The sequence below is a fragment of the Hypanus sabinus genome, chromosome 6, assembly GCF_030144855.1.
Source record: "Hypanus sabinus isolate sHypSab1 chromosome 6, sHypSab1.hap1, whole genome shotgun sequence".
Lineage (NCBI taxonomy): Eukaryota > Metazoa > Chordata > Chondrichthyes > Myliobatiformes > Dasyatidae > Hypanus > Hypanus sabinus.
Genome location: NC_082711.1, coordinates 126,143,148 through 126,155,127, shown reverse-complemented (window position 1 = coordinate 126,155,127; position 11,980 = coordinate 126,143,148).

Sequence of the window (11,980 nt, the reverse complement as noted above, 5' to 3'; positions counted from 1 at the left end):
AGCCAGAATCCCATTCCCCTGTGACCCTGAATCCACACAACCAGAGACCCATTCCCCCCCGTGACCCTGAATCCTCACAGGCAGAATCCCACTCCCCTGTGACCCTGAGTCCACACAGCCAGAATCCCATTCCCCTGTGACCCTGAATCCACACAGCCAGAATCCCATTCCCCCCTGTGACACTGAATCCACACACACAGAATCCCATTCCCCATGACCCTTAATCCACACAGCCAGAATCCCATTCCCCTGTGACCATGAATCCACACAGCCAGAATCCCATTCCCCTGTGACCCTGAATCCACACAGCCAGAATCCCATTCCCCTGTGACCCTGAATCCACACTGTCAGAATCTCATTCCCCTGTGACCCTGAATCCACACAGCCAGAATCCCATTCCCCTGTGACCCTGAATCCACACAACCAGAGACCCATTCCCCCCCGTGACCCTGAATCCACACAGCCAGAATCCCATTCCCCTGTGACCCTGAATCCACACAGCCAGAATCCCATTCCCCTGTGACCCTGAATCCACACTGTCAGAATCTCATTCCCCTGTGACCCTGAATCCACCCACCTAGAATCACATTCCCCTGTGACCCTGAATCCACAGCCAGAATCACATTCCCCTGTAACACTGAATCCACACAGCCAAAAACCCATTCCCATTTGACCCTGAATCAACACAGCCAGAATCCCATTCCCCCCACCCGCCCCCGTCCCTCGGAATCCACACAGCCAGAATCCCATTCCCATGTTTCCCTGAATCCACACAACCAGAATTCCATGCCCCTGTAACCCTGAATGCACACAGCCAGAATCCCATTCCCCTGTGACCATGAATCCAGACAGCCAGAATCCCATTCCCCTGTGACCCTCAATCCACACAGCCAGAATCCCATTCCCCTGTGACCATGAATCCACACAGCCAGAATCCCATTCCCCCGTGACCATGAATCCACACAGCCAGAATCCCATTCCCCTGTGACCCTGAATCCACACAGCCAGAATCCCATTCCCCCGTGACCCTGAATCCACACAGCCAGAATCCCATTCCCCTGTGACCCTGAATCCACACAACCAGCGACCCACTCCCCCCCCGTGACCCTGAATCCAAACAGCCAGAATCCCACTCCCCTGTGACCCTGAATCCACCCACCTAGAATCACATTCCCCTGTGACCCTAAATCCACAGCCAGAATCCCATTCCCCTGTGACCCTGCATCCACACAGCCAGAATCCCATTCCCATGTTTCCCTGAATCCACACAGCCAGAATTCCATGCCCCTGTAACCCTGAATGCACACAGCCAGAATCCCATTCCCCTGTGACCCTGAATCCGCACAGCCAGAATCCCATTCCCCACTGACTCTGAATCCACACAGCCAGAATCCCATTCCCCTATGACCCTGAATCCACACAGCCAGAATCCCATTCCCCACTGACTCTGAATCCACACAGCCAGAATCCCGTTCCCCTATGACCCTGAATCCACACAGCCAGAATCCCATTCCCCCCCATGACCCTGAATCCACACAGCCAGAATCCCATTCCCCTGTGACCCTGAATCCACAGCCAAAAACCCATTCCCATGCGACCCTGAATCAACACAGCCAGAGTCCCATTCCCCCCCGTGACCCTGAATCCACACCACCAGAATCCCATTCCCCTGTGACCCTCAATCCACACAGCCAGACTCCCATTCCCCTGTGACCATGAATCCACTCAGCCAGAATCCCATTCCCCCGTGACCCTGAATCCACACAGACAGAATCCCATTCCCCCGTGACCCTGAATCCACACAGCCAGAATCCCATTCCCCCCCCGTGACCCTCAATCCACACCACCAGAATCCCATTCCCCTGTGACCCTCAATCCACACAGCCAGAATCCCATTCCCCCGTGACCCTGAATCCACACAGCCAGAATTCCATTCCCCCCCCCCGTGACCCTCAATCCACACCACCAGAATCCCATTCCCCTGTGACCCTCAATCCACACAGCCAGATTCCCATTCCCCTGTGACCATGAATCCACACAGCCAGAATCCCATTCCCCTGTGACCCTGAATCCACACAGCCAGAATCCCATTCCCCCCACCCGCCCCCGTCATTCGGAATCCACACAGACAGAATCCCATTCCACGCATGACCCTGAATCCACACAGCCAGAATCCCACTCCCGTGTGACCCTGAATCCACACAGCCAGAATCCCACTCCCGTGTAACCCTGAATCCACACAAGAATCCCATTCCCCCCCCGTGACCCTCAATCCACATCACCAGAATCCCATTCCCCTGTGACCCTGAGTCCACAAAGCCAGAATCCCATTCCCCCCCCCGTGACCCTCAATCCACATCACCAGAATCCCATTCCCCTGTGACCCTGAATCCACACAGCCAGAATCCCATTCCCCGCTGTGACACTGAATCCACACACCCAGAATCCCATTCCCCTGTGACCCTGAATCCACACAGCCAGAATCCCATTCCCCCCTGTGACACTGAATCCACACACCCAGAATCCCATTCCCCATGACCCTTAATCCACACAGCCAGAATCCCATTCCCCTGTGACCATGAATCCACACACCCAGAATCCCATTCCCCCCACCCGCCCCCGTCCCTCGGAATCCACACAGCCAGAATCCCATTCCCATGTTTCCCTGAATACACACTACCAGAATTCCATGCCCCTGTAACCCTGAATGCACACAGCAAGAATCCCATTCCCCTGTGACCCTGAATCCACACAGCCAGAATCCCATTCCCCATGACCCTTAATCCACACAGCCAGAATCCCATTCCCCTGTGACCCTGAATCCACACAACCAGAGACCCATTCCCCCCCGTGACCCTGAATCCTCACAGGCAGAATCCCACTCCCCTGTGACCCTGAGTCCACACAGCCAGAATCCCATTCCCCTGTGACCCTGAATCCACACAGCCAGAATCCCATTCCCCCCTGTGACACTGAATCCACACACACAGAATCCCATTCCCCATGACCCTTAATCCACACAGCCAGAATCCCATTCCCCTGTGACCATGAATCCACACAGCCAGAATCCCATTCCCCTGTGACCCTGAATCCACACAGCCAGAATCCCATTCCCCTGTGACCCTGAATCCACACTGTCAGAATCTCATTCCCCTGTGACCCTGAATCCACACAGCCAGAATCCCATTCCCCTGTGACCCTGAATCCACACAACCAGAGACCCATTCCCCCCCGTGACCCTGAATCCACACAGCCAGAATCCCATTCCCCTGTGACCCTGAATCCACACAGCCAGAATCCCATTCCCCTGTGACCCTGAATCCACACTGTCAGAATCTCATTCCCCTGTGACCCTGAATCCACCCACCTAGAATTACATTCCCCTGTGACCCTGAATCCACAGCCAGAATCACATTCCCCTGTAACACTGAATCCACACAGCCAAAAACCCATTCCCATTTGACCCTGAATCAACACAGCCAGAATCCCATTCCCCCCACCCGCCCCCGTCCCTCGGAATCCACACAGCCAGAATCCCATTCCCATGTTTCCCTGAATCCACACAACCAGAATTCCATGCCCCTGTAACCCTGAATGCACACAGCCAGAATCCCATTCCCCTGTGACCATGAATCCAGACAGCCAGAATCCCATTCCCCTGTGACCCTCAATCCACACAGCCAGAATCCCATTCCCCTGTGACCATGAATCCACACAGCCAGAATCCCATTCCCCCGTGACCATGAATCCACACAGCCAGAATCCCATTCCCCTGTGACCCTGAATCCACACAGCCAGAATCCCATTCCCCCGTGACCCTGAATCCACACAGCCAGAATCCCATTCCCCTGTGACCCTGAATCCACACAACCAGCGACCCACTCCCCCCCCGTGACCCTGAATCCAAACAGCCAGAATCCCACTCCCCTGTGACCCTGAATCCACCCACCTAGAATCACATTCCCCTGTGACCCTAAATCCACAGCCAGAATCCCATTCCCCTGTGACCCTGCATCCACACAGCCAGAATCCCATTCCCATGTTTCCCTGAATCCACACAGCCAGAATTCCATGCCCCTGTAACCCTGAATGCACACAGCCAGAATCCCATTCCCCTGTGACCCTGAATCCGCACAGCCAGAATCCCATTCCCCTATGACCCTGAATCCACACAGCCAGAATCCCATTCCCCACTGACTCTGAATCCACACAGCCAGAATCCCGTTCCCCTATGACCCTGAATCCACACAGCCAGAATCCCATTCCCCCCCATGACCCTGAATACACACAGCCAGAATCCCATTCCCCTGTGACCCTGAATCCACAGCCAAAAACCCATTCCCATGCGACCCTGAATCAACACAGCCAGAGTCCCATTCCCCCCCGTGACCCTCAATCCACACCACCAGAATCCCATTCCCTGTGACCCTCAATCCACACAGCCAGATTCCCATTCCCCTGTGACCATGAATCCACTCAGCCAGAATCCCATTCCCCCGTGACCCTGAATCCACACAGACAGAATCCCATTCCCCCGTGACCCTGAATCCACACAGCCAGAATCCCATTCCCCCCCCGTGACCCTCAATCCACACCACCAGAATCCCATTCCCCTGTGACCCTCAATCCACACAGCCAGAATCCCATTCCCCCGTGACCCTGAATCCACACAGCCAGAATTCCATTCCCCCCCCCGTGACCCTCAATCCACACCACCAGAATCCCATTCCCCTGTGACCCTCAATCCACACAGCCAGATTCCCATTCCCCTGTGACCATGAATCCACACAGCCAGAATCCCATTCCCCTGTGACCCTGAATCCACACAGCCAGAATCCCATTCCCCCCACCCGCCCCCGTCATTCGGAATCCACACAGACAGAATCCCATTCCACTCATGACCCTGAATCCACACAGGCAGAATCCCACTCCCGTGTGACCCTGAATCCACACAGCCAGAATCCCACTCCCGTGTAACCCTGAATCCACACAAGAACCCCATTCCCCCCCCGTGACCCTCAATCCACATCACCAGAATCCCATTCCCCTGTGACCCTGAGTCCACAAAGCCAGAATCCCATTCCCCCCCCCGTGACCCTCAATCCACATCATCAGAATCCCATTCCCCTGTGACCCTGAATCCACACAGCCAGAATCCCATTCCCCCCTGTGACACTGAATCCACACACCCAGAATCCCATTCCCCTGTGACCCTGAATCCACACAGCCAGAATCCCATTCCCCCCTGTGACACTGAATCCACACACCCAGAATCCCATTCCCCATGACCCTTAATCCACACAGCCAGAATCCCATTACCCTGTGACCATGAATCCACACACCCAGAATCCCATTCCCCCCACCCGCCCCCGTCCCTCGGAATCCACACAGCCAGAATCCCATTCCCATGTTTCCCTGAATACACACTACCAGAATTCCATGCCCCTGTAACCCTGAATGCACACAGCAAGAATCCCATTCCCCTGTGACCCTGAATCCACACAGCCAGAATCCCATTCCCCATGACCCTTAATCCACACAGCCAGAATCCCATTCCCCTGTGACCCTGAATCCACACAACCAGAGACCCATTCCCCCCCGTGACCCTGAATCCACACAGCCAGAATCCCACTCCCCTGTGACCCTGAATCCACCCACCTAGAATCACATTCCCCTGCGACCCTAAATCCACAGCCAGAATCCCATTCCGCTGTGACCCTGAATCCACAGCCAGAATCACATTCCCCTGTAACCCTGAATCCACACAGCCAAAAACCCATTCCCATGTGACCCTGAATCAACACAGCCAGAATCCGATTCCCCCCGTAACCCAGAATCCACACAGCCAGAATCCCATTCGCCCTCTGTGACCCTAAATCCACACAGCCAGAATCCCATTCATCCCATGACCCTGAATCAACACAACCAGAGTCCCATTCCCCCCCCGTCACCCTGAATCCACACAGCCAGAATCCTATTCCCCCGTGACCCTGAATCCACAAAGCCAGAATCCCATTCCCCCCTGTGACCCTGAATCCACACAGCCAGAATCCCATTGCCCCGTGACCCTGAATCCACACAGCCAGAATCCCATTCCCCCCGTGACCCTGAATCCTCACAGGCAGAATCCCACTCCCCTGTGACCCTGAGTCCACACAGCCAGATTCCCATTCCCCTGTGACCATGAATCCACACAGCCAGAATCCCATTCCCCTGTGTCCATGAATCCACAAAGCCAGAATCCCATTCCACCCCCCCCGCCCCCGTCCCTCGGAATCCACACAGCCAGACTCCGATTCCCCTGTGACCCTGAATCCACACAACCAGAATCCCATTCCCCTGTGACACTGAATCCACACAGCCAGAATCCCATTCCCCTGTGACCCTGAATCCACACAGCCAGAATCCCATTCCCCCCACCCGCCCCCGTCACTCGGAATCCACACAGACAGAATCCCATTCCACGCATGACCCTGAATCCACACAGCCAGAATCCCACTCCCGTGTGACCCTGAATCCACACAGCCAGAATCCCACTCCCGTGTAACCCTGAATCCACACAACAAGAATCCCATTCCCCCCCACCGTGACCCTCAATCCACATCACCAGAATCCCATTCCCCTGTGACCCTGAGTCCACAAAGCCAGAATCCCATTCCCCCCCCCCGTGACCCTCAATCCACATCATCAGAATCCCATTCCCCTGTGACCCTGAGTCCACACAGCCAGAATCCCATTCCCCTGTGACCCTGAATCCACACAGCCAGAATCCCATTCCCCCCTGTGACACTGAATCCACACACCCAGAATCCCATTCCCCATGACCCTTAATCCACACGCCCAGAATCCCATTCCCCATGACCCTTAATCCACACAGCCAGAATCCCATTCCCCTGTGACCATGAATCCACACACCCAGAATCCCATTCCCCCCACCCGCCCCCGTCCCTCGGAATCCACACAGCCAGAATCCCATTCCCATGTTTCCCTGAATACACACTACCAGAATTCCATGCCCCTGTAACCCTGAATGCACACAGCAAGAATCCCATTCCCCTGTGACCCTGAATCCACACAGCCAGAATCCCATTCCCCATGACCCTTAATCCACACAGCCAGAATCCCATTCCCCTGTGACCCTGAATCCACACAACCAGAGACCCATTCCCCCCCGTGGCCCTGAATCCACACAGCCAGAATCCCACTCCCCTGTGACCCTGAATCCACCCACCTAGAATCACATTCCCCTGCGACCCTAAATCCACAGCCAGAATCCCATTCCCCTGTGACCATGAATCCACACAGCCAGAATCCCATTCCCCTGTGACCCTGAATCCACACAGCCAGAATCCCATTCCCCTGTGACCCTGAATCCACAGCCAGAATCACATTCCCCTGTAACCCTGAATCCACACAGCCAAAAACCCATTCCCATGTGACCCTGAATCAACACAGCCAGAATCCGATTCCCCCCGTAACCCAGAATCCACACAGCCAGAATCCCATTCGCACTCTGTGACCCTAAATCCACACAGCCAGAATCCCATTCCCATGTGACCCTGAATCCACACAGCCAGAATCCCATTCATCCCATGACCCTGAATCAACACAACCAGAGTCCCATTCCCCCCCCCGTCACCCTGAATCCACACAGCCAGAATCCCATTCCCCTGTGTCCATGAATCCACAAAGCCAGAATCCCATTCCACCCCCCCCCCCGCCCCCGTCCCTCGGAATCCACACAGCCAGACTCCGATTCCCCTGTGACCCTGAATCCACACAACCAGAATCCCATTCCCCTGTGACACTGAATCCACACAGCCAGAATCCCATTCCCCTGTGACCCTGAATCCACACAGCCAGAATCCCATTCCCCCACCCGCCCCCGTCACTCGGAATCCACACAGACAGAATCCCATTCCACGCATGACCCTGAATCCACACAGCCAGAATCCCACTCCCGTGTGACCCTGAATCCACACAGCCAGAATCCCACTCCCGTGTAACCCTGAATCCACACAACAAGAATCCCATTCCCCCCCACCGTGACCCTCAATCCACATCACCAGAATCCCATTCCCCTGTGACCCTGAGTCCACAAAGCCAGAATCCCATTCCCCCCCCGTGACCCTCAATCCACATCATCAGAATCCCATTCCCCTGTGACCCTGAGTCCACACAGCCAGAATCCCATTCCCCTGTGACCCTGAATCCACACAGCCAGAATCCCATTCCCCCCTGTGACACTGAATCCACACACCCAGAATCCCATTCCCCATGACCCTTAATCCACACACCCAGAATCCCATTCCCCATGACCCTTAATCCACACAGCCAGAATCCCATTCCCCTGTGACCATGAATCCACACACCCAGAATCCCATTCCCCCCACCCGCCCCCGTCCCTCGGAATCCACACAGCCAGAATCCCATTCCCATGTTTCCCTGAATACACACTACCAGAATTCCATGCCCCTGTAACCCTGAATGCACACAGCAAGAATCCCATTCCCCTGTGACCCTGAATCCACACAGCCAGAATCCCATTCCCCATGACCCTTAATCCACACAGCCAGAATCCCATTCCCCTGTGACCCTGAATCCACACAACCAGAGACCCATTCCCCCCCGTGGCCCTGAATCCACACAGCCAGAATCCCACTCCCCTGTGACCCTGAATCCACCCACCTAGAATCACATTCCCCTGCGACCCTAAATCCACAGCCAGAATCCCATTCCCCTGTGACCCTGAATCCACAGCCAGAATCACATTCCCCTGTAACCCTGAATCCACACAGCCAAAAACCCATTCCCATGTGACCCTGAATCAACACAGCCAGAATCCGATTCCCCCCGTAACCCAGAATCCACACAGCCAGAATCCCATTCGCCCTCTGTGACCCTAAATCCACACAGCCTGAATCACATTCCCCCGTGACCCTGAATCCTCACAGGCAGAATCCCACTCCCCTGTGACCCTGAGTCCACACAGCCAGATTCCCATTCCCCTGTGACCATGAATCCACACAGCCAGAATCCCATTCCCCTGTGTCCATGAATCCACAAAGCCAGAATCCCATTCCCCCCCCCCCCCCCCGCCCCCGTCCTCGGAATCCACACAGCCAGACTCCGATTCCCCTGTGACCCTGAATCCACACAACCAGAATCCCATTCCCCTGTGACACTGAATCCACACAGCCAGAATCCCATTCCCCTGTGACACTGAATCCACACAGCCAGAATCCCATTCACCCCCGCCCCCGTCCCTCGGAATCCACACAGCCAGAATCCCCTTCCCCCCATGACCCTGAATCCACACCACCAGAATCCCATTCCCCTGTGACCCTCAATCCACACAGCCAGATTCCCATTCCCCTGTGACCATGAATCCACACAGCCAGAATCCCATTCCCCTGTGACCCTCAATCCACACAGCCAGAATCCCATTCCCCTGTGACCATGAATCCACACAGCCAGAATCCCATTCCCCCGTGACCATGAATCCACACAGCCAGAATCCCATTCCCCTGTGACCCTGAATCCACACAGCCAGAATCCCATTCCCCCGTGACCCTGAATCCACACAGCCAGAATCCCATTCCCCTGTGACCCTGAATCCACACAACCAGCGACCCACTCCCCCCCCGTGACCCTGAATCCAAACAGCCAGAATCCCACTCCCCTGTGACCCTGAATCCACCCACCTAGAATCACATTCCCCTGTGACCCTAAATCCACAGCCAGAATCCCATTCCCCTGTGACCCTGCATCCACACAGCCAGAATCCCATTCCCCTGTGACACTGAATCCACACAGCCAGAATCCCATTCCCCTGTGACCCTGAATCCACACAGCCAGAATCCCATTCCCCCCACCCGCCCCCGTCACTCGGAATCCACACAGACAGAATCCCATTCCACGCATGACCCTGAATCCACACAGCCAGAATCCCACTCCCGTGTGACCCTGAATCCACACAGCCAGAATCCCACTCCCGTGTAACCCTGAATCCACACAACAAGAATCCCATTCCCCCCCCCCGTGACCCTCAATCCACATCATCAGAATCCCATTCCCCTGTGACCCTGAGTCCACAAAGCCAGAATCCCATTCCCCCCCCCGTGACCCTCAATCCACATCATCAGAATCCCATTCCCCTGTGACCCTGAGTCCACACAGCCAGAATCCCATTCCCCTGTGACCCTGAATCCACACAGCCAGAATCCCATTCCCCCCTGTGACACTGAATCCACACACCCAGAATCCCATTCCCCATGACCCTTAATCCACACACCCAGAATCCCATTCCCCATGACCCTTAATCCACACAGCCAGAATCCCATTCCCCTGTGACCATGAATCCACACACCCAGAATCCCATTCCCCCCACCCGCCCCCGTCCCTCGGAATCCACACAGCCAGAGTCCCATTCCCCCCGTAACCCAGAATCCACACAGCCAGAATCCCATTCGCCCCCTGTGACCCTAAATCCACACAGCCAGAATCCCATTCCCCCGTGACCCTTAAACCACACAGCCAGGATCCCATTACCCCCGTGATCCTGAATCCACACAGCCTGAATCCCATTCCCGTGTCCCTGAATCCACACAGTCAGAATCCCATTCCCCCACATTGACCCTGAATCCACACACCCAGAATCACATTCCACGTGACCCTGAAACCACACAGCCAGAATCACATTTCCCCCCCCATGACCCTGAATCCACACAGACAGAATCCCACTCCCCTGTGACCCTGAATCCACACAACCAGAGAACCACTCCCCCCCGTGACCCTGAATCCACACAGCCGGAATCCCACTCCCCTGTGACCCTGAATCCACCCACCTAGAATCACGTTCCCCTGTGACCCTAAATCCACAGCCAGAATCCCATTCCCCTGTGACTCTGCATCCACACAGCCAGAATCCCATTCCCATGTGACTCTGCATCCACACAGCCAGAATCCCATTCCCCTGTGACTCTGCATCCACACAGCCAGAATCCCATTCCCATGTGACCCTGAATCCACACAGCCATAATCCCATTCCCCCCGTCACCCTGAATCCACACAACCAGAATCCCATTCCCCCGTGACACTGAATCCACACAGCCAGAATCCCATTCCCCCCCCCCCCCGTGACCCTGAATCCTCACAGGCAGAATCCCACTCCCCTGTGACCCTGAGTCCACACAGCCAGATTCCCTTTCCCCTGTGACCATGAATCCACACAGCCAGAATCCCATTCCCCTGTGACCCTGAATCCACACAGCCAGAATCCCATTCCCCCGTGACCCTGAATCCACACAGCCAGAATCCCATTCCCCTGTGACCCTGAATCCACACAGCCAGAATCCCATTCCCCTGTGCACTGAATCCACACAGCCAGAATCCCATTCCCCTGTGACCCTGAATCCACACAGCCAGAATCCCATTCCCCCGTGACCATGAATCCACACAGCCAGAATCCCATTCCCCTGTGACCATGAATCCACACAGCCAGAATCCCATTCCCCTGTGTCCCTGAATCCACACAGTCAGAATCACATTCCCCCACATTGACCCTGAATCCACACACCCAGAATCACATTCCACGTGACCCTGAAACCACAGAGCCAGCATCACAATCCCCCCCCCAATGACCCTGAATCCACAGAGCCAGAATCCCACTCCCCTGTGACTCTGAATCCACACAGCCAGAATCCCATTTCGCCCGCCATGCCCCCGTCACTCGGAATCCACACAGCCAGAATCCCACTCCCCTGTGACGCTGAATCTACACAGCCAGAATCACATTCCTCCCCGTGACCCTGAATCCACAGAGCCAGAATCCCATTCCCCTGTGATCCTCAATACACACAGCCAGAATCCCAATCCCCACCCGTCACCCTTATTCCACACAGCCAGAATCCCATTCCCCTCTGACCCTGAATCCACACACCCAGAATCACATTCCACGTGACACTGAATCCACACAGCC